The sequence below is a fragment of the Mytilus californianus genome, unplaced genomic scaffold (genome assembly GCF_021869535.1).
Source record: "Mytilus californianus isolate M0D057914Y unplaced genomic scaffold, xbMytCali1.0.p SCAF_10, whole genome shotgun sequence".
In the NCBI taxonomy this organism is placed as follows: Eukaryota; Metazoa; Mollusca; class Bivalvia; order Mytilida; family Mytilidae; genus Mytilus; species Mytilus californianus.
Window position 1 is genome coordinate 27,342,559 of NW_026262582.1, and position 23,079 is coordinate 27,365,637.

Genomic DNA, 23,079 nt, shown 5'->3' on the forward strand with positions numbered 1-23,079 from the left:
ACAATGTATAATTCATTTTCTAAATGTCAAATAACAAACACATATAAAGCAAAAAATGTCATAGTCAAATTCTATTCTACAAACCAATCTGTTAAAATATAAATGCATACTGAATAGAAAAGTTATACAAGCAAAATATAACAATAAATACTGTAAAATCTCTTCGGTGATATTAACACATAATTAGTTCGGCTAATGGGAAAACTTTTAAGTAATCGGTATATGTGCAAATGTCAAGTAACTTATATGGGGTGAATTATCAACTTTTAACAAACGTTTCTTTTTATATGTAAAACTATGTTCTATAGCATATTAGAAAGCATATATCATATACAGTAGCATACATCTAAAACATTTCCAATAACTCACACAAACAAAATCAAACAGACATCTTAGAATAACACTGAATCATATGAAAAGATAGTGAAGAGACAGGACATATGTTTATTTTTTTTTTCTTAATGCAACAATTGATACATGTATATCCAAACAGAATCTCATAATAACCTTAAATCGTAATATCTTATAGGTAAAGTTAACCTTACGTTATGACTGAAAATTTTATTAATTTCGCCCATTTTGAAAAGTAACGTTACTCACTAGTTGCTAAATGGACGCAAGAAAACCACAAAATCCGGCAGATTATTTTCATTCTGAAATGATAAAGATTTAGTTGATTTAGTGCATAAAAGTTGGTACAATTAATGTTTTTACTACCACTGAGTCGATACCTCTGCTGGTGGACTGTCTCACCAGCCCAGTAGCCAGTTCTTGCTACTGGCATGTCGTTACGGATATAGTTGGATTGACATATGCTGTTTTAAAATTTTTGAAATCGTATTAAATTACGGAATATAGCTACCACATGTAAAGCTTTGATTTCTTGTCCAGATATGTCTATTTTGTAAGTTTCTTTTATTTTGATCAGCCCTTCTTACGTTATAATCAGGTTTGGATTTTCAAATATGTCGACCTCGAGAATCACTGAATAGTCATTAATTGTCGCAATGTGCATCTGTGCAGAAAAATTGGCACCATTAATGTTTTTTATGATATATGTGAGAATAACGAAATTGCTCAGGTCATTTAATTGAGATATTCAAACATAGTGGGCAAGTATCAACTACAATATTAATGCATTAATGAAATATAATTGAATTTTGTTTCAGAATCTAAGTTGTATATTCAACAAAGAGGGGCTTCTTGAATTTTGCTGCTTAAATATAAAAGATAATAAATACAATAATTCAGGAAATAGATTTTGTTATTTTACTCTCAACGAAACTTCTTCATGTCCACTGTAAATATCATAATTACATAGCAGATCACACTTCACATTTGATGATATGAATTCTTGACAAGTTTGCTGTTTTGATCAGATCAGATTTTTCAACGTATTAACTTCAATTATATTCCTAAATGATGATCTGCATTAGCCGTCTTTTTTTGTGAGACAAATTTCATTGTGGATAGGGTAGAAATGTCAAGCATTTTATATTTTTATACTAAGTGAGAGTCGAGTGTGTGTACCTTTAAATATACTTTTGACAGTTTTTACCGTTTAGTACAGTTATTTTTTTAGTGACTTGGAATTTGGTTCTGAGAATAATTCAATCGAAAAAGGGAGGCGAATGATACCAATGGCATATTCAAGCTCAAACTCGAAATCAAATTGCATAATGGGCCAAAATATCGTCGTCAATCTAAAACAAACTTAATTGAAGCAGTGCCGTCAGGTCATTAAAGCATGTAAAGATGCCTTTCATCCTATTGGAAAAAAGGTGTGTAAACGGGAAAAATCTGACAAAAATCACTTGATTTCTAATTGAATATATTTCTGAATATTGTGGATATTAGCATTTCGAAGATAATTAAGAAATAAATAAAATAGTATGATAAAAAAAGCAAGTACTCTCTCAAAGCGTTTTGTGTTCGTACTGTCCGACAAAGCAGCCAACACTATGGTACTGGTATGACTTAACAATTACACAGAAGCTCTTCAGAATGAAGTTATGATTTCTTCAGCATTGACGGACGTGCGCTACTCAGAGAGTAAAATAGTAGATACTCATGCTATTTCCACTCATTTTAAAGCTTACTATCAATATGTGTTCCTACTTCTGATGTATTGTCTGCCTAAACTAAACCAACAAAACCTTCAGATATCGTTATATCTCGGCTAATACTAAGTTTTCTACGACTAATATGCTGTTAACTAGCTCCCTTAATTCTATCAAAGAAGTTGCTATTCATTTTTGTAAAAAAGCATGTGAAAATACTGAAATTTTCTATTTTTTGAGTGTATTATTTGGATAAATTATTTGCTTGTAATGGTCCGTTCAAATCATTTAACAGTTATGACATTGCGACTTTTGAACTTCTCTTTCACAAAATCTTATCAAACAGAAATTATCTTATTTGATTAAATGGTCCTTTAAACAATTTGATTGCAGATTTATTTGCTGCATCTTCTGTAAAATAAAAACTAGACAGATATCCTTATAGGAACTGAATTGAGATCATTATAGCTTTAAATTTTCTCCTTGACAACATCTGTGTACGTTTCAACAACAAAGTTTAACGACAAATTCTATGTATTCCTATGAACACCAATTGCACCCCTTAATAACAGATTTTTTTCTGTTATGTTATAGCCAAACTTAGTAAATATCCGTCTAAATTACATTTAATATATAAAGTGTTTTCCCCAGATATTTCATTTGGCATTCTGGTAAACAGGGACATTTGAAATACCACCTTGTTTCTGAAATTATAGCATCACATCCATAACATAATTTAAAAGAAAACCAATTCAGATATCATTACCTTCAAGAAATATTGCATCACATTACCATGATGCTAAAATGCCCTAGGGAGAACTGTATAAATTTAAAAACACTTACAGTTACATCGGCTTTAAATAATCAAGAATTTTATTATTATACTGCGGAAATTTATAAAAAGGAAACTTACTATAAATCAGTCTAATAAAAACAGAAATAAGTAACCTTTTTCGAGATTTGGATATTTCATTTTCATACGAAAAAGAAAATTGTTTGTTTTCTTATTGTTGCTTTTCTTTTTATGGCTGGTGATATTCCTTTGATCCTTTGTGGATATTTTACAACCTGTTCGTTATATCAGTGTATGCAGTGACGTTTTAGATTTAAATGAACGAAATCTATGTATTAATGGTAAATTAGTCAGGGATTTCGTTACTACATATAAATTAAAACTTTTACTAATTTTGTTTATACATACAAAGATAAGATTTAACGTGAAGCTGTATCTGTAAACTTCTTATTTAATGTTGTGTATACTATCCTATGTTACGGTAATGTTGTTTATAGAACCCGTAAACTTCGATACGATCCATCTTAATTCATTGAATTGACATATTTTTAAAGGTAATTAATCGAACATCTTAATAAACCATTAACATTTTTTGTTTTTATCGGTACTAACATCGATTTTGTTTTAGAAAAAAAACCATAACTACATATATATAAAAAAGAAGATGTGGTGTGATTGCCAGTTAGACAACTCTTCACAAGAGACCAAATGGCACAAAAATTAACAACTATAGGTCACCGTACGGCCTTCACACATGAGAAAAACCCATACCGCATAGTCAGCTATAAAAGGCCCCTAAATGACAAATGTAAAACAATTCAAACGAGAAAACTAACGGCCTAATTTATGTACAAAAACAATGAACGAAAAACAAATATGTAACACAGCAACAAACGACAACCACTGAATTACAGTCTCCTGACTTAGGACAGGCACATACATACAGAATGCGGCGGGGTTAAACATGTTAGCGGGATCCCAACCCTCCCCTAACCTGGGACAGTGGTGTAACAGTACAACATAAGAACGAACTATTGCTATACATGTACATTTATGGGTAATTATGATTCTTAATCCTATAGTGTTTACTTATATGTTGACATTACACATTGTCATACATTTCCCAGATTGTTAATAACGCCTTTAATATGAATACGTTGGATGTGTACGGATTGTTACGCTTACAAATTTGTTTAATCCGAGCACATTCTGTATGTGCATATCCATGTCAGGAGACTGTAATTAAGTGGCTGTTTTTGGTTCATGACTGTCACATTTGTCCAACCAACTCGTGATAGTGTCCGTAAAATTTTCGAAGAGGTAACTTCAAATCTTTCACATAACACCCTCATTTTAATGGCTTTCATGTATACAGCAATCTTCTCTCAAGAAGATCATGATAGGAACGCGACTGGGAGATATACACCCCATGTGAAGGTGTTGCTGGATTGTTGCTACTTAGAAATGGAAAATTAACAAAGTTTGATGTAATAAATGCGTTCAACTTAGTCACAAACGTTTGAATTATAAAGTTAGCGAACAATATCTATATATTGGAACGTTTAGTGAATAGATACTGCTAGCTATTTTTCATTTTTCGTAAGATTCTCTGAAATGATGTGTGCTTCTTTCGAATGTTGCTATAAGTTGACAAGACGATGAGTATAGTTGGTTTCCATAGGAATAAATATTGCATATCAAAAACACCTCATCAAACATTGTCCAGCTGTAACAAATATTTTGTCATTCAAAGAATAAAGCAGCATGACAATGTCTAAACGAATTTTATTTGAATCAATGTGCTTATCGTCAAATATAATGTATCCCTCTCTAAAGCAAGATGTGTGTATCTACGTTGGGCTTTCTTTTTTCATGAAACAAAATTGGACCAATTGTTTAAATTTGTTTTTACGTTTGGAATGTGGAATATGTGTATAAAGGGCAGAGATGGCTAATGTTATTTATTGCAAGGAGAAACAGTCAGGAACCTGATGTTCAGTGGTTGTCGTTTGTTGATGTGGTTCATAAGTGTTTCTCGTTTCTCGTTTTTTATATAGATTAGACCGTTGGTTTTCCTGTTTGAATGGTTTTACACTAGTCATTTTTGGGGCCCTTTATAGCTTGCTGTTCGGTGTGAGCCAAGGCTCCGTGTTGAAGACCGTATTTTGACCTATAATGGTTAACTTTTACAAATTGTGACTTGGATGTAGAGTTGTCTCATTGGCACTCATACCACATCTTCTTATATCTATTAGTTTGTATGTCGTCTAACATATCTTTGAGTTTTTTATTAGTATTCACATCCACTGCGCCTAGATTATGGAGTTTTACAGTAACTCCGAAATCCGGCTTTGTATGTTGATAACATTGATTTTAAATGTTTGGAAAGAGGTTTTATGGAGCAGACCTAGCAATGCAACAGTGCGCACATAAATGACTACCACCAAACTGTTCTCTGTAGATGGTGTGTTAGTAATAGTTACATCGGTAATTATTCAAAGGAACCTTGTGCGTGAAGAATTTTAAATATAAAAATGGATAAATAGGCACTTATATGTCAAATAGGAACCAAAATCATAATATAAGAAGAAAAGTCATGTGAGCTTCAATCACTTTACATTAGCTTTCAAATTATCTAGAAATATTACTTTTTCCTTTCTGAGTAGCAACAGTAACATACCTACATCAACAGCGCGGGGTATATGCGAATCAAAATAGGTTTGCATTAAGTGCGTCTTCCAGTACGATGACTCTCTTCATTAAGCACATTAATTGTCATACAAGTTATATTAAGAATAAACCTATCTCATCTTTTTCACATCAAATATGTCGCTTATTATGACAAATATATATCAATTGAATGTGTCACAAAAGACCGTATAAATATTTCCTTGTATCTTTACATTCTTGTTCGGAATTTGATCCTTCCTTTGTTTATTTGAACAACATTCATCACCACATTTCTGTATGAAGAATTAAATTGATTATTATAACGCAGATCCTTAATTTACAAGCGATAATGATGAACATTTGTAGTACATTACTTTTTTGTTTTAAAATTTCATGTCCATTTGTATAACTAGAAATAAATATCTAGAATGTGACATTACGATTCAATAGAAACACATAGTTTTGACATATTTCCTGGCATGTATTGCCATTTACACGGCCGTTTTACTATTGTTTCCTGATTATAAACTAGGTGGGATAAACATAAAATAACTAGTCATACACATGTTTAAAAATACTTTTCCATAACAGGAATATATTTATCTTTCTTAAGAGTCTACTTTCAACGGCAACATAATTGGACATATTTCATTAACTTATAAACCATGGCCATATTTTACCTTGTCGCTTCTTTTGAAAGTCTATATGTTGCTACTTTTTGGTGCCATATAATTACTAAGATCCTTGACGGATTAAAAACAGGTGGGGGGGGGGGGGGAAAGACATTTTTCCGTATGTCTTTAACGTTAGTTCCCTGGCGCCTTGTTTCAAGTTGGAACAACTACGGACATGCTTACGTTAGCATCACCCCATACCTGTACTGTTTTTTGGTGATATTGGTATTGCCTACATTTAAATTTCGAAAACGTTAATTTTTTGTTTGCAAGTAGATATCGAAACTTTTACATTCCCTTCCCTTGAGATGGTTTGAAAATAAATAATTTATTTACAATTCACAAAATCAAATATTGCATAAGTGATTTTATAAAATGGCGAGTAATTAATTGTGTTCTTGCAAAAACAATTAGAAAATGGTTTCTCATTTTCCTTAACTTGACAATTTTCCTCTTCGTCTTTTTGAAAGTTTAAGAATAAATTAATACGATATAAACTATTTATTCTAAGTTTGATGCAACATAATACTCACGTCCAATTAAAAATGTGAGATGAAAGATACAAAAAGGATATTCAAACTAGTCAAAACAAAAACTGGTAATCCCATGACAAAACGCGAACAACGATGAAAAAGACAAGCAACAGTATAAACAATAAACTTATAATCTAAAGACTGAGAAAAAACGAACCACACCAAAATAATGGATGATCTCAGGTGCTCCGAACTGGTACGCAGATCTGGCTTTACATGTGTCAACCGTCATATGGCTCATGTAAGTACGTACCCTGTGATAGGTCTAACTCGTAGGTCAAATTTGAACGGCAGTATTTGTTGATGAAGTAGTAGTAGTAGTAGTAGTAGTAGAAGTATTTAAACTTGTACGAATCATTAAAGTATTAATCAAGTATTCATTTTCGGGGATTAAAAACGTACGTCCCCTGTGATAAGTCTTACTCGTAGGTCAAATTTGAACGGCAGTATTTGTTTATGAAGTAGTAGTAGTAGTAGAAGTAGTAGTAGTAGAAGTATTTAAAATTTGTGCGAATCATTAAAGTATTAATCAAATATTCATTTTCGGGAATTAAAAATAAAACAACAAATTTTGATCACGGATTTTAGATTTTGTCTTCAAAGTGCTTATCACATCTATACCTTCAAAGCTTCTACGTTAACCAATTGCATGTTTTTCTGGGATGCCTATTGAGTTGCGACATTTTTTCATGGGGTGTTCCAGCCTTTGGGCTATTTTTTGTATATTGTAAGGCATCACAACATGAAACTGGTATAGTCAGATCGTCATATTGTGACTTCATTAATTCACGGCTTTCATTCGGATTAAATTGAAATGATGACAGCTTAATAAGACTGCAAAATGCAAAGAGGTGCGTAAAAAATATGTCAATTCATTCCTCAATATGATAACATTTTTCAAAACATGAAAACGCATGATCTGTAAAGTTTCTCATATTTCTGAAACATGCGCTATTTAATATTGTAAAAAATTCTCTGTATTACGCACATTTTGTTAATGGTCAATTAAATAACCAAACACGTGTGTGCATAAAGGAAGGCACATACATTTGTTTTCAGATGTACACAATATAATTTTATTTTAAAAGAATTCAGATGAGGAACGTTCAACAAAGTAGGATAATTCCATGATCTTGATGGGGGTCTTCATTTCAGTTTTCTTTATTTTTTTTAGCTATTTTTATCATCTTTTTTTTTTTGTTTTTATCAAGACACTTTAGTCTATTACCTTATCTACCCTTGAAGTTCAGAACTTTGATTTTTAAATTTTATTTGTAAAGAAAAAACAATGAGCAATTGATTGACTGGAACTTTTAGCTAAGAATGAGGACAGACAACTAAAAACATCTCAAAACTAAAAACAAGAGTATTCTTAATTATTTCTTAAAAGTTTTTTAACTTAAAAATAGATTTTCCATCCCTAACATCATAAACAATTATCGTTACTTAACAAAATTCACGTTCTGACATAAAACACGCAGGACATATTTGTACAGGAGGTAAACAGATTCAGGTGAAGCTTGATTACTGCACCCAATCGAATTTCAATAATAATGACCAGTCCATATCAAAATAAGTGTTAGAGGTACATTAAGTTGGGAGAAAATGGCAGATGTGTAAAATAATTTGTTGTAAATACTATAAAACACTTATCACTAATTGTTTTGTTAAAATTTGAAAAAAAATATATATATCTGTAATTGCACAGTTTTTTTTATCTCTCATTAGCATATTTCTAAAAAGCAATAAAAAGTTTGGGCTTCAAAAGGCAACACAATTATTCGCCCCTTTCTTAAGCGTTAATTTACTAACACATACTACAAGAGTACGTTGCAAAATCATCTCTTAAAATTCTGCAATAATATTCATTTCGATTAATTCAGCGGTATTGTCATAAAATGTGTTTAAGTGAACCATGGTATAGCAAATATCAAACTCCCTCACAAAATCTTATTACACGCTATAATATATCTGCCGATGATTAACGAAACTACAGCGCAGGTGGAGTTTGTCACTTCCACTCGCCCACGGTGTGTACAGCTGTCCTTTCGTCACAACTATCAACTCCAGTTGCCTTCCCTATACCGTGGATAGCTGTGGACAAAACGGTCGTGGACACAATGTCGTTGACATATGGTGAAAAGGTGGGCATAATTATGGACACAATTCGGAATTTACGTGTAGATTAGATACCAGTTTAAACAGTTTATTTCAATAATTCTTTCTTGTCTTGCCTTGACGGAGTAAACTAAAACTAAAAACTAAAATTAGATATGCTGTTCCTTACAGCGGCGTCGCCGGTGTCAACAATTTGTTAAGGTTTGTGATTTGGCCAGTTCTAGGGGAACCATTAACGGTTAATCAATGATATTTGGTGTGTAGTTGTAACAGTATTTGCACATCTCATTTCCATGGATATTATTTGGACCTTCTACCTCAGTTATGGTCTATTGAGTTTAAAACAATTTCGTAGTTCAAATGTTAAAGTTTGTGATAAGGTCAGTTAAGGGGAACCACTTATGATAAGTCAATGATATTTAGTATAGAGTTGTATTAGTATTGGAATGTACTATTTCCACGGAAAATATTTTGCATAATTTACATGCTTAGTATTACTATTTGCATCTTGCTATAAAAAAAAAAGATACAGGCGAACCTTATCTCTGTGTTAAAAAAAGACTTGCTCATTGGTTCTAGTATTTGTCCCAAGAACTTCATTTCTTGTAGACAATAAATGCGAATTAAAACAAATTCGCACTTCCGCTCTTTTAAATAACATTTTGAAAGTGTGGTGTACTACCTTTGGGACAAATTATATCAAAATTATAGAAAACTTAATCCTACAGACAATGTTATGTTAAAGGATCTTGAAATCAGATTGACAGCTTCAGTCATACTAATTTTTTGCCTTTTCAACTGGTCAAAAGCTCAGGCATATTAATTTATTGCCTTTCCAACTGGTCAAAAGCACTACTTTATTATACATTTATGATTCAAATTTGTTTACAGTGTAATTCGTCCCCAACTTGCTATTTGAGGCTTAACACATTAAAAAAAATTGAGAAGGTGTATGTAAAAATATTCCGAATAAACACTATCCACACCAAGACCTCTAAATGTAGAAAACGAGAATCAAAGGACGATAACTGTGCCATTTGTCATCGTTGTCAGTGGAGTATACATAGTATTGTTATTTAATTTCTGCATTACTAAAAAAATATTACACCAGGTTTTCGATATTACAACCATGTCAAAACGTTTACTAAATTTTATTATCGGTACAAGTACATTATTCGTAAATATAAATCAACGTGCAGACATCTTATACGTTCAGGTATTTTACATCCAATATGTTATGGTAATATTCTGGACAAAGCACAAATATGTCGTCATTCACTTCAAAAGCTAACCAAACTATCAAACAGACTTAATCACAATGGACATAGCTACGATGCTGTCGTCAAATCATTAAAGATGGCATTTTTGGAATAAATTTTGATTCACTCGTAGGATCTTTGCATCGGCAATAAGCACATTTTTTCTAAAACCAGTTGTTGTCATGATACGGGTTATGTTCTTCTCGTATATACATGATACTTAACCACTAACGGAAGGATTGTGGTTGTTTTTTATATCATAAAGACGTTATCTTTCGAGCAGTTTAATTGAGGTCTGTAGTCCTATGTTAATTTATGTTGATCATTACCGTTTGCTTAGTTTCTTCTGTTACCTTTTCTGATAATTGTCATTTTGCTTAGTTTCCTCTGTTACCTTTATTATAATCGGCCTCAGACTTTTAAACTGAGTTTTACTGTGCGTTTTGTTAGTTTATTCCACAGTAAATTGGTTAGGGGTATAAGGTGATAGTTGAGATCTAAAAAAACATGTTTAACCCGCCTTTGTTTGTCTTGTGTGATTTTCTTAATTTTGGATCGTTTGTTTCGGCGTTTAGTGTGGCCTCCATTTCACTGAATTAATATACATTATTGTTTACGAGCCAGCTAGAGCCCGTCTCTCGGTGCGATGCTTTGAAGACCCATTGGTGGTATTGGGCGGTTTTCTGCTCTTTGGTCGGATTGTTTCTTTTATTCTTAATTTATATCTACGTTCTTTATTGTGAATTCCTCAAATCAGTTGTAAGCCTTTGTTAAAAAACAGAACTGGAAATATGTATATGGACATGCATAAATCACATGGACAATATCCGACATGTTATATGGTTCTCGCTTAGAACAAATAGTTTCTGTTTTGGTGGATGAAGATCCTCAGAAAATGAAGCTAGCCTTTGAAATACATATATCCAAAATTTGTATTGAAGAAAACGAAAACAAAAACACTCTTTAAAACTCGAAATGACGTCAATGCGAAGTTTGTTCACGTGACAAATACAACATAAATTGCTGACCAATTATAGTGTACGAGATGGATATGTAATATTTTATTCTCATAGATATTTTTTTATTGCTTTTACGAAAGGTAGTCAAACAAAGTAAAAGGGCGGGGATTTCACTGATGCATATCTGTTTCAACCTTGTTCATCATATTTTAAAACCAGGCTAAACGGACAATTTTGTTTTTTTTTTGTTTTTTGTTTACTTTGTATGAACTTCAGTTTTTTCTCGCGGAAGTAGGGAGTTTACAATTGGTGTGGTCTGCAGATTTTTCCAGAATTTGTATCTAAACTCTGGTAACCTTTGTGTATAAAAGTTATCATTACGAACGATTATATGCAGGAGTTCATACCTCAACTGACTTGATAATTCGTACTGTCACCAGTGAAGCATGTGAAAAATCAAACCGAAACCTGTCTCACTTTGTTAAGAAAAAACACAGAATTCCTGCATGCCATATGTCAGTGTTTATGAGAAATAAAACTAAAACCCTTTTTATATATTAACTTCATTCTGTCTCCTATCAAGGATAAAAGTTCAATCAACAGTAAAACTGTTTTTACTTGACCTCCACTGATGAGTCTTATGATGAAATTTACAATAAACCGTTGTTTGCTTCTTCAACGGACTGATCGCTTTGGAGTTACTGTCACCTAGTGAATAAGAGCGTACAGACTACTGCAAAGCGGAATTCATGTTCATATCTCATTGGAACGTTTTCGTCGTGATATGACAATGATAGTTGCCCTTGTACAAAAATCTGTCATCATCCACATTTTTTTTCTTCTGTGTTTTAGGTACAATTTATACAGCAGGAATTATATAGACAGTTTACCTAACAAAAGGTTTCATTTGATAATCAGCATACCAAGTTTAATTTATTGAAGGAATTTTTACCTTTTATTGCGTTATACTGTCGGATAATAAGAGTTAGAAATATATTTATTTTGTATCGAAAAAGCATGACATAACTGAAGATGTTAACAGAATCATATTGTTTTTTGATTAGTTTGTAATTGCGCAAATAATATTAACTTGTTTGTCTGTATAAAAGTTGGAAATTACTGAACATATGCTGAATATGTTCTTTAATTTTCAAAACAATGAGACTTTTAAGAAAGGTTTGGAATACTTGTAAAGAAATAGGTGAGAATATATACATGTAGTTTAATTCATGCTTTTGAACTGAACAATATATTTTACCAATATTTTCTTAAATAGTCACAACGGATGTTTTTTCAAACATATTGAAATTAAATTGTCAATTAGCACTAAATAACATTAAATATACTGTTCATACTTATTTTTCCTTTTTGATGTTTCCTGTAAAAACAGGAACTAAATATCATGTTGCCATGAACCCATTTATTTTTGGTGACAAGAATGAAATCGATAACAGTACTTGTTTGACCGTTACGGAATGCGTATCTATTGACAACTAGTACGTTTTGTCGAAAGCACTGACCTCTGAACGTATCCCTTATGCATTATCTATTGTGACTTATCACATGTTTGACTTTTCATTAGCTACCTAACAAAATGTCGAGCAGAATTTGCTCTCTTCGTCACCATATCAAGTTTTGTTTTCTTTTGAATGATATTCATTATTTTACTCAGTGCATTGTTTCATTTCTTTTTTCATTTTCTCATCATATGAACTATACGGAATTTCAATTTTGAGTTTATATTTTGTGGACTTTTGTTGTGAATTTTTCTTTTTGTTTTTCGTTATGATATTCAACATTGATTGCATCTATTGTTGTATTCTTATTTTGTAAAGACAAATCAAAACATATTGCTAGTTATGTCTAGCATTGTTTTCATATTGTTTTTAAAAATCGTATTTGGATTCCTCATATTATATTATTTATTCTTTTTGATATGATGATCGTTTTATTTCATATCATGTATGGGATAGGTATTGCTATTTGAACACTATTCACTATATAATCCTATTCTGGTGTTGAATGAAATGTGTTTATATACCCATTTATAAAATAAATGTAATAAAGAGAAATGTACAATTTTTCACACTTGATGTCGATAAATGATGACTAGAATATCCACATTTTAAATGCAATACTAGATATAAGAAAACCCTACATGTAATGTCCTCAAAGTTGAAGTGCTAAAAAGCAAAGATGTTTGCCCCCATCCGATGTAAATATTAAAACAGATGTAACATACAATATTTATGTTCGAAAAATATCATGAATAGGGATCGAAACCTTGGCTTAAGACTATATTGTTACCTGCCTAATGTTTTGACTTCACGTTTTCATGACATAGTCTTTACTTTCACTCTAAGTTGGAGACAGTTTGGACGTCAATAATATCCAACAATTCACAGAAAGAAATCAAATGAAAATAACAACTTATTAGTAATAAAACCCAATCTAAAATTTTAGAAGAGAAATATGCAATTGATGTTAAATTTTGCTTCAACAATCCAGTAGTTAGTTTTGTGTTTAACATTAATTGTTCATACTATAAAGAAGGACTTATTAATTCAAACACATAACTCCTTTGTAATCGACCCAAACTACTACATATATCGCATCTCACTTTACCTTCATCACTTCATTACTTCAAGTTTATCAATAAACGGAACTCCATGCAGTTAATACAAATATTTTGCATATTAACTTTACAGTGATGTGTCTCAGATGAACAAACCAACTTTTTTGCGACATGTCTTTATTCAGTCTATGATTGTAACAAATACAAATGAAAGGTGCTATGATAATGCTTACATAAAATAGTGCATACTGAACATTCTTTCTAGTATATTGAAAGGTGTGCGGCAAACTGATCAAATTTATATAGCATAATGCTGTCAAACAACATTCTGCAACAACTATTTAACTGTTTAACTAGTCCTGAGGCAAAGTACTCTCTAGCGATATTTGATGTCCAACCCCATTTATCTATTTGACTTAACATAGCTAGGTTATTGCAATAACTGTGTGACTATTGGTATGTAACAGGGATACGTGATATATTATTGTACCAAACATCCAGTAAATTTCCAAAAAGAGTGCATATAGTACAACAACTTTTTATTGCACGTATCAGATATTCTATTAGCCTCCCTTGAAGCAGAACGAACATTTTTCTGTAAATGACCTTTCTTTTGCATGGCAAAATAAATATAATGTTTACAGTGCACATGTCTCTTTTATTGATGTAACAAATATTTTAATGCTTATTCGAAATAATATATTTTACAAATATGTCCCTAAATTTGTCAACGAGGAAATTGCTCTTTAAGTATTTTATTAAAATATTGTCAAGTGTTATGTCAAATGAACTTATATGAAACTATCTAACACTATAGTGTTGGATGATTTTCCAAACAGGAAAATGTTTCATATTTAAAATAGTACTTTTGAGTTTTATTGGCGACATAATAAATACAATTAAATTGTAGAAAATAACCACAAATAAAAATATACGGACATCATTGTATATATTTTTTTATTTACACAACTTTAATTTTTTTCATGATAAAAATAAAACAATTTTATAGATAATTTATTATTGCTTTGAAGGAATTGTAAGAAGGAAAAGTCTCTAAAAACTGCTTATTAGTTATATTCAATGAATTTGCTTATGATTTAGAAATCAGTTGCGGATTCAGGAGAGTCTATAAAAGTCGTATCCCCTTGATTAAAAAATAATTTCGCCCCGCCTCTTTCAAAACTCATGGATCTGCGCCTGACAATGACACATATGAAGGTTAATCAGAAATAGCTTCGGACGCACGAAATTCATGCAGTGTTACATTCATTAAATATTAGATTATGAATCGATAATTTTATGAAAGGAATGTTAAATCCAATTCAACGCGCATGCTTGGAAATTGACAAGAATACCGTTACAAGACAGTACCCATAAAACGAAACCCTTCATATTGGGACAATTTTTTTTTCTATTTGTTTGGTTTCTGTTTGTAAATATAAGACTACATAACAAATAAAAAGATTTTTTTTTTAAGTAAATCATAATAATTGCAGATACCGCTTATTTCCCCCAGGGGAGGTGTATGTGTAAAACCTGGAACAAAATGTCAAGTTTGCAACAAAATCATACTTTCTCTGACTTCATAGGTCCCGCACTTGGACTGCATGATGATGAATAGTGATTTATTGCTCTTAAACGTTCAGTGGCAAATAAAATGCATATTGAGACGAGTAAATGAAAATATTATATGAATATCAACCCTGATATGTTCTAATAAAAATTAGAAGTAAAATTTTCATATCTTTGGTTTGACCCGGTCCTAGATTGAACCCACGATTGCGAGCACTTGTGTCTAGCACAAGTCCACGAGGTCACAAAGACAGTATTAAAATATAAGAACACAACTGTTTGGCTACGTATCTGATAAATTTGTCCTATAAGAAACTGATACTTTCACGAACAAGAGTACTTGAAATTTTACTCAAAAAGTTCGGGTGTAGAAAAATGCACTGCTGGTTATTTTCTTATTCTCATATTATCGTCCTAAATGTTTGTTAAAGGGCATACGATATTAAAAAAATTACAAAGGCAAAGCTTAGTGCAGCCAAATTAACGCAAAATTGGTTACCTCATTTGAAAGTATTTGCATAAGAAAACGACCATGTTGTATATGTAAGTACGCGAATTCTACTGCGGGAGCATACAATTCGAGGCAAAAGGGGACTTTTTACCTTTCTATCATCAAATAATTCTTTAATGACAGTTATTTCTTTAATCTTTTGATGTACGGCGGGAATAGCTACACGACAAATGCATTTTAAAGAACACAATGCGATGTCATGTAGCGCCAAAAAGGGATGAGATCTAAACCATATTTATTGTAAACCGTTTAAAAAACAAGGTTTTCAATTTCTAGCTTTAGCATGAGCACATGCATGTTGTTGTCAATATAATGTAATTTTATGCGACTTTTTAGCGAGCTATAAAACCAGGTTTAATCCACCATTTTCTACATAAGGAAATACCTGTACCAAGTCAGGAATATGACAGTTGTTTTCAATTCGACTGATGTGTTTGAGCTTTTGATTTTGCCAATTGATATGGGACTTTTCCGATTTGAATTTTCCTTGGAGTTCGGTATTTTTGTTATTTTACTTTACTAACAAGAACGTTACTACTTACGTATGCTTGAAATCAATTAAGTATTAAAATTAAATTGAGGATAATCGGTACCTTGTGATGTAGTCATAAAGTTAATATCTTCAATAATCTCTATATAATGAGCAGTTTCAATATCAGTAGTATCGTCATTTATGTGCTTATCATTCTAAAATTATAAAATTTAAACAGAATTAGAAAATGTTATCTGTAAATCTAGTTCTGTTTTGACTTTGCAATTGCCTTACTTTCGTATCATATAATAATATGATGCAACTCTAGATCTATAGTCAACCCTATACAGTATTGAAAGTAATTATATGATTGTGTCAACTGAATGCGTATACCACTTCAATAAGAGAAAAACGTTAAAAAGTGAAAACATGCTAACACATGAACAAATTTTGTGAAAGAAATTTATCCTGTTGAACTTACTTTAAATAAAGCTAATACTAACAATGACCACTGCCCTTTCCTCGATCTTGATATCTATATCATTAACGGAAAGCTTAATACTAAAATATATGATAAAAGAGATGATTTTTCATTTCCTATCGTTAATTATCCATTTTTAGATGGTGACGTTCCCTTAATTGTCACCATCTTACGGTGTTTATATATCTCAACTTGTACGATTCGCTCGTGTATGTAACAATGTTTTAGATTTTAACGAGAGAAATTTATGTATTACTGAAAAATTATTACACCAGGGTTTTCGATATCACAAACTAGTCAAAACATTTACTAAATTTTATCGTCGGTATAAGGACATCATTCGTAAATATAGCTCAACATGCAGACTTCTTATACGTTCAGGTATTTCACATCCAATTTTTTATGGAAATATTCTTTATAAAGCACAAAAATGTCAGTATTCACCTCTGAAGCTAACAAAACCTATAAATAGACTTATTAAGAAAGGATATAGTTACGATACCGTTGTCAGGTCATTAAAGATTGCATATTTTGGCGTTAATATTTATTCACTTATAGGGTCTTTGCATCGACACTAAACACATTTATTTAAAAACCAGTTGTTGGCATGACACGGGTTATGTTCTTCTCATATATGTTATGATGGTATGATACTAAACCCCTAACGGGAAGGATTGTGCCTGATATTCATATGATGAAGACATAATCTTTCAATCCGTTTAATTGAAGTCTGGAGCTGGCATGTCAGTTAACTGCTAGTAGTCTGTTGTTATTTATGTGTTATTGTCATTTTGTTTATTTTCTTTGGTTACATCTTCTGACATCAGACTCGGACTTCTCCTGAACTGAATTTTAATGTGCGTATTGTTATGCGTTTACTTTTCTACATTGGCAAGAGGTATAGGGGGAGGGTTGAGATCTCATAAACATGTTTAACCCCGCCGCATTTTTGCGCCTGTCCCAAGTCAGGAGCGTCTAGCCTTTGTTAGTCTTGTATTATTTTTAATTTTAGTTTCTTGTGTACAATTTGGAGTTTAGTATGGCGTTTATTATCAATGAACTAGTATATATATTTGTTTAGGGGCCAGCTGAAGGACGCCTCCGGGTGCGGGAATTTCTCGCTGCATTGAAGACCTGTTGGTGACCTTCTGCTGTTGTCTGTTCTATGGTCGGGTTGTTGTCTCTTTGACACATTCCCCATTTCCATTCTCAATTTTATTATTTGTGAATATCGATTGGTTAAAGAAGAAAAGTTGAAAGTAATACATTTTTTTCTTTGAGATATATACATTCAACAAAGTGAATGTTTTCATTTTCTTACTTATACCAACTTAATCGATTTCACAGCTCAAGGCCACCAACACAGCGAGAAAATCCCGCACCCGGAGGCGGGCTTCAGTGCATACATCGGGAGATATATGTCGCACAAATTTAGCTTACAACAAATATTTCTTAAATAGTCTGTGTATACATTTGATGTTTATTTCGAAACTGAGGTTTAACCGCCCTCATGTGAAGTTGGCATCAGATTTTTTGTCTATAATTTTTTTTAATTGTCTTTATATCTTCCCAGGCATTTATGCATCTCCGGCTTTGAATCGTTTCGTTTGTAGTGGATCTGATGAAGGTGGATCACAGTTTATATAAAGTTGTATTGAGATTGTCTAGCACTGAGTCGATTCCACTGCTAGCGGAATGTAAACCTCGAGGGTAATAGTTGCCCATTAGTCAGTGCTTCGCATGATTTATAACATGCAGCTCATAAATATTTTTGCAACCTTAGATTTGAAACTTATTTATAAAAACTGAGGTTGCAAATCTTTCAGATAAAGCTGGCCTTAGATAATTTTGGCTTGTATCTGTGGGTTCTTTTAATTCATTAAGTCTAATATGAAGACGTTTCTGGCTTTCAGTTTGTTAAGCCCTCTTGATCAAGGTAATACTATTTCACCATGGTAACCATTTAAAATGAATCTATATAAGATACAGAATACGTACATATGCATATACTAGTATATGACACATACATTAAAATGAACTTGCTAGAAAGCAAGGAATTAAGGGTGGTTAAAACATTATGAGTATAACTGAAAATTGCTAACTCAGACCTGAATATAAACCGTGAATTGAAAGTATTTACTCCGGAACGTTTAAGAGTACTTTACCCATAGGCTGCGCTCTTGGAGTTGATATTCGATGATGCCAGTCACAATAGAGGATTGGATTCTTGCAGTAAAGAGAGGGACACATTCGGGTATATTTGTGATAGATATCTTCTAAAACAGCTTGACCAAATAATTATCGCGTACTTACAATATAAAAATAAGAAGATGTGGTATTATTGCCAATAAGACAACACTCCACAAGAGACCAAGTGACACAGACATTAACAACTAAAGGTCACCGTAAGGCCTTCAACAATGAGCAAAACCCATACCGCTTAGTCCGCTATAAAAGGCCCGACATGACAAATGTAAAACAATTCAAACGAGAAAACTAACGGCCTAATTTATGTACAAAATAATGAACGAAAAACAAATGTGTTACACAGAAACAAACGACAACCACTGAATAACAGTCTCCTGACTTGGGACAGAATGTGGCGGGGTTACACATTTAGATTATTAGTTTGATAAGCCACTTTGACATTGAAATTTTTTAATTGGTTCATAAAAAGTGGCACATCTCGGTGGGTTTTTTTTGACGTATCTAAATTATTTTTGAATTGTCTAGAACTTCGGGTTGATGATAGAGTTGCTATCGTTTCGATTTTATTGAATCACAACTTGTTTATGACCTATGTGTGGTTTATAGCTAAACTTAGTATATAGACACTTGGCAATTGTTGCAGCCGTATACTGACCTCTAAATGTCTGTTAGTCATCTTTGTCATTAAGTTGCTATTTATTTACTTATCCTCTCGGTAATTAAAATCAAACTTAAGTGGAACAACGCAGGGATGTTAAGGTCGTATTAAGAAATTTCCCATTTTTATACACAAGAAAAATCATATTGAACTCAGAGTTAGTTTTCTCTGTTTAAAAGCCAAAATACACGTCATAGGAGTAAACGGAGAGAAAAGGGTCTATTCAGATTTACATTCCAAACTTTTATTTATAGAAAAATATAAATACACTAGTGTCACGTGACTTCAAACTGAAAGTAAAGACATTTTCCAAAAAAGTCAAAAGTGCAGGTGCAAGATGAAATCGGATCGCCCTGATTTTGGTCTCCCTGTAATCAGGATAACTTATTTTACTGGAAAAGTGCTGCCACTAGTTTTTTATTAGAGGTTTTGTAAATAAAAAACAATAAAACATGGAGAATTCTATCGATTTATTGACTTTTTGGCACTTCAGGTTGTGAAATTTCTTTTACACGAACGTTATATAACTAGTAGCAGCACTTTTTGAAAAATTTGAAATGTGCCCTTTCTACCAATACCAGAATGGAGTGGGTTGGTATAGCTCTTGTACCTGGCTTTTCAATAAATTTAAGATGTAGTAGCATAATCGCCCTGAAATGCAAGAAAAAAGCGTTCGAAAGACCCTGTAATAGTCGGATCGGCTGACGGAAAAACTAAATGTATATTTTGTTTTCACCGGCGTTTCATGTCATAATGATATGATTGGGCGAATAAACAAATATGATCTTATTGCTTGCTTAATTTAATGAAGGAAAAAAATCAGAATTATTCAGGTCATTATTATACAGAGTCTTGGGGCATGCAGCCTTCCCCCTTTTTTTGTTCAAATCCGGAATCCGCATTTGGTGTGCTTGTATAGTTCTCATTTTCCAAGTGCAAGTTCATTATATAAATTAATAGATTAGCCTACTAGGTCTCTTCTAGTGTTTGTGTATTGTGAACCATAAAAATTTTAATGAAAAAAGTTGCATTTTCACAAAGAATTTTATACCAAAATTCATGATGTTTTGTTTGTTCGGCGTGTCATTGGTAATGTTTAAATTATAAATATAAACTCCTACCTGCATAAATATATCCAGATTTTATTTGTTGAATATCTCCTGCTTATCAAGTGTGACTGGTATCAATTTGTAAATCATGATTGGGAGGTCTTTTTGAATTCATTCTGGTGGGGGCAGGGTGATTGTTTTGCATCTAAATGATTATGAATTTTCACCAGCTGCCATGCCAGTTTTTTTTATTATGTCCTTAGTTATTTCCTGCATGTTATTGCACAGAATATTCCTTTTCAACTCATCTGGAGCAATATTTTACTTATTCTAACATCCTTACAGTTACTTGGTAAAATCATTCTGCCCTCCTTTTACTCATTTTATTTTGTTTGGGATTCAAAGGCATACACCAGCATTGACATGGGGGATATATTTCTGTTTTCATAGAACGAGTAAGTTTTAATATTTGCACAAACTACCTTTTTGGAATAAGGATTAGAAGATGTGTGAGTAACCCAAACTTAAAAAACTTTGTGCTCTATAATTTATGCTTACACTACATCATGCTACATGTATATATATATCATAAAGCGATAACCAGTTTGAAAAATTATATCAGATGCATATACATGTATGACTAATTTTAATTTCATCTGTGATTTGTTTCAGATTTAGGTACGTGTACATGTACAAATTATTCAATCTGCAGCCTTGGCATATATATCATCTTAATTTCTCAACCTTAAAAGTATACAATTTTATCATGAAGTTGGAAATACTAAGTGACGGTGGGCCACTGACCTATTTTTTTCTGCCGCTTATTTCATATTAAATTCCTGCCTACTGTACAAAGTGTCCACCAATACAAATGGACAACAAAGAAAAAGCCGTAAGTGCTTACGTGACATTCAGCACGATCAATCAATTGTGTTTTCATTATGAAGTGCCATAATATTTTAATTAAGGTTCATCTTAAAGATGTCAAAATCAGAAAACTCATTTCCTATCAACTGCTGAGATTGGAGCCAACTGAAATGGTATTTCTTTTCTGTCAGAATAAAAGAAATTCTATGTACCAGTATGTATAAAAATACAGAAATAACTTACTAACTATTTTTACATACATGTAAACACAATCCAAAAGTTTCAGATGAATGAATCATGATATAGGGGACAGGACAAAATAGTCAGCATGGAAAGTAAAAATGATATGTACATGTAAATGCTTAAAAAACTGCTACCTACCAAAAATCATGGGTTAATCTTTACCTGACCCAATCACAAAAAGTAACACAACTTAATTGTTAATCAAAACTTCATTGACAATTATACCACATCATCTTATTTTTATATCAAATTCTAGCTGTACTACATAAATATGATATCTCATAAACATGTTTAACCCCGCCGCATTTTTGCGCCTTTCCCAAGTCAGGAGCCTCTGGCCTCTGTAAGTCTTGTATCATTTTTAATTTTAATTTCTTGTGTATAATTTGGAGTTTAGTATGGAGTTCATTATCACTGAACTAGTATATATATTTGTTTAGGGTCCAGCTGAAGGACGCCTCTGGGTGCGAGAATTTCTCGCTGCATTGAAGACCTATTGGTGACCTTCTGCTGTTCCATTCTCAATTTTAAATTTAAAATAAGAAGAAAGTAATATCTGTCTGTGTTGGGAATGCTGTCTCATTGCCATACATGTATACATAGTATACCCAACATCTTTTGCTAAACCTGCTAGATATAAGAATCTCTTATACTGTGGAAATATTCCATCACAAGTTTCCAAGTTTATATATCTTTTAAAAATACACAGAAATTTTTTAGTAAAATTTATTCCCTAGATTATTATAATTATTGAACAAAGGACGAAAAATGTGAGATTAACTATTGCAGTCTCATTTAAATCAATTTATATTTTTTAACCAAAATAATACAATGGTTTAACCAATTTTAACTTGACTAATATGAAAACATGCAAAATTTCCAGATTTCCAAGTATACCGGTAGACAAACTAGATACACGTGATTCGTGAACATGTATGAAAATGTACATATGTACTAAATAGCAGCTACATGATATAAATGCAAGCAAAGAAAAATACCCATAATTTTTTGGTTCAAACATTCTGTGGCTGCTACATGTGTACAGAGGTCTTGCTCAGTATTGAAGGCCAACATCAATATGACCAACAACTGCAATTAAAACACTTTTATTATACTTTTGAACTTTTTGTAAACCTGTAGTCTGTGTTATGAAATGAAATTGAAATATAAATCATGATAAAATATGATTTTCTTGTTCTCTGGTGGACAATATATGACTATTTGTTCTCTGATGGAGAGTTGTTTCATTGGCAATCATACATGTATGTCATATTCTTAGTTCTAAAATTACATGTAACTCCATTTGTCGTGCATCAGTGAATTGTATGCCTACATGTATATCTCGTGTATATCTGTAGGTAGGATGAATGTTTAAAT